Source organism: Aplysia californica, unplaced genomic scaffold (assembly GCF_000002075.1).
Source record: "Aplysia californica isolate F4 #8 unplaced genomic scaffold, AplCal3.0 scaffold00002, whole genome shotgun sequence".
Lineage (NCBI taxonomy): Eukaryota > Metazoa > Mollusca > Gastropoda > Aplysiida > Aplysiidae > Aplysia > Aplysia californica.
The window spans coordinates 1,701,139-1,703,777 of record NW_004797272.1 but is presented as its reverse complement, the minus strand read 5'-3'; the positions used below and the strand labels follow the sequence as shown (position 1 = coordinate 1,703,777).

The window sequence follows — 2,639 nt, the reverse complement described above, 5'->3', positions numbered from 1 at the left end:
CACACATGATACACAAACACGCACACACACACACACACACACATTGTTTCTTTTTTCTTCCCCTCACACCTCCCTCCTCTCTCTTCCCCCCTCTGTCTCTCTCTCTCTCTCTTTCTCTCTCCCCCTCCACCCGCCCCCTCAATTATTGTGTGCCGCTGCCTTTTCTATTGCGTCATTTCACAACCAACACCGCTTTTTAAAGACCGTTTTCTCTCTGTTTAGCCATCTGTGTAATGTGTAGGATGCAGGCCTAGGCTAACTTCTGATGCCCTTCTCTCTGTTTAGCCACTCGTGTAATGCGTAGGATGCAGGCCTAGGCTAGGCCTATGTTCTGATGCCCCAAGCTCACTCTTGGCCTTGCGCAAACTTTGGTGGCCGAGAGCACATCACCCACCTCCAGGCATTTTCATGATTTTGCCGTGGACGACGCAAGGGAAGACTAGCAGTTTTCTAGGCGTGTCCTAAATCCTAATATATTGCTGTACTACAAGCCTGTTAGCCTTTGACATTTTTGCTAGTTTTCCCTTTTTCATTTTGTTTATATACCAGCCACCTCTCTCCTGACTCCCTATGATGCCAATCCACTTATCTTCCTAAAAGCTTATTATATTATTTAAAAAAATACGGCAAACACGATACAAAAAATTCCAATATGTTAATTTATCTTTGCACGCATGCCGTTAAACTCTTCGCTTCAACCAGACTGCCTTTGTGCTGTCCTACTGTATACCGTTATGTTTAGAATTTTTTTTTGGGAGGTGTGTGTGCGCGCGCGTAAGTGTGTGTGTGTGTGTGTGTGTGTGTGTGTGTGTGTGTGTGTGTGTGTGTGTGTGTGTGTGTGTGTGTATGCTTGCTTGCATGTGTTTGCTTGCATGTGTAGTTGGGGCGAAGGAGGTAGGTGGTTGGCGCAAAGGCCTCAATGTTGCCTCCTTGAAATAGTGTTGAAGTTAAGTCGTCTTTCATATATGACGGTATGACTACCCAACGTGTTTGGGTATGCATGATAAATATAGTAAGTTCGGAATGGAGACATCAGCAAGACATTTTTTGAAATTCTTCATCTGCTGTCACTTGTAACAGAGTAAATGGGGGTATAATAACGAATAGATGTAGTTCATCCTCTTTGTGAAAAAATAGTACAGGATGCTATACATAATTAATTTGTAAAGAAAAATACTCCCTTTTGTGACTTTCAAGATATTATTATACCGAGAACACAGGTCATATCGAGGCATTTCTTCAGACCTACGATAAGACCGTAGACTAGTTATCAATGAGTTTATGAGAAAGAAAATGATATCGTTGGTGGGCCGCAGGCTTGGCAGGCTGTCTGGCCGGACGGCCGCTACCAGGATCAGGCATAACTTGATTTTTGTGCAGCTGGCTGGCTGGGCTGTCTGGTCTTTCTGGTGCCCACGGGTTATAATTGTCAGTAATTTAACTGAACGTGTAATACCCCCTTAAGCGTGCTTCACTTGAACTTTTATTTGTTATTTGTTTGCTCTTCGTTGGTATTTCCGGTCCAGACCTTCGGCTCTTTTCAGCCTGCCACTCCGTCGGAACGTTGTGTTCATATTTTTATTTATTTTTTCTTTCTTAAAAAATCTTTTTTAGGTTTTAAAGACTGGGATACGTTTTACCTATGTCTTTGTTGGTTATCTCCTTGCCTATTGTTTGTGTGTGTGTGTGTGTGTGTGTGTGTGTGTGTGTGTGTGTGTGTGTGTGTGTGTGCTGGTGTGGGAGGGGGTACGCCGTTAGGCTATTTCATTATCATGGTGGACTACAGAGCTGATGACCTTGGTTCGAATCCCCAACTAGGTGTTCTGAACTTGGATTGGCTTGGGGAGTTTTTAAGGCTCTCCATCCATCTGGCTCTGTCTTATTGGGGATGGACGTTAAAATCGGAGGTCCTAGCTCTTGAATAAATAAGCCTTACGTTATTACAGTGTTGTGAAAAACTAGCTGAACATTTGCACGGGCCAATGGCATGGGTGTTTGCTCAGCTACACACTTTCTAATGTATAGTGTGAGCTTTTGCGTCCCTCTCAAAACTGTAAGACCTTTTAAGGGGTGGATACTCAGACAATGCCGAGGCAAGATAGTGGAAAACCGTGACAACCGTTCACAACACAAGTTCAAGAGCCCGTCGTTATAGTGATTCGATCCGGATTCAATCGAAGTCAAGCATATTCATTAGACCTACTGACGTGACGTTATGATGGCATTGATCTCCTTACGAGACTGGAAAAGGAGATTTCAGACTGAAAACAATTACATTTGTATTGCATGCGAGAGAGTGTATGCCCTAGACCCTAGGCTGGTGTGTGCACACGGCTTATCTATAGAATAGACGAGCCTGCATGAACGCGAGGGCACATACACACGCACAGACCAACGATTACATTATTTTTACTTTTCCCTTCCTCTTGTACCAGTGCGTGTCGCATGGAGAAATAATAACATGAAATGACATATTTGTCAGCTGAGGGGCTTGGCGGGAGGTCAGGTCGAGTACTCTGAGGGCGGCCTTTACTTCCGAGTTACTCCAGCGATGTACGAAGTTATGTTTTGCAGGCTTAAATTCTCTGTCTGTCTGTCTGTCTGTCTGTCTGTCTGTCTGTCTGTCTGTCTGTCTGTCT

The 2,639-nt window shown here is 44.1% G+C and overlaps 1 protein-coding gene across 8 annotated transcripts in view; it reads left to right on the top strand.

Moving 5' to 3' along the window:
- The window catches only part of LOC101854909, a 94,714-nt gene that overhangs the window by 2,365 nt on the left and 89,710 nt on the right, over positions 1-2,639 (top strand). The gene's annotated exons all lie outside the window — the stretch shown is intronic.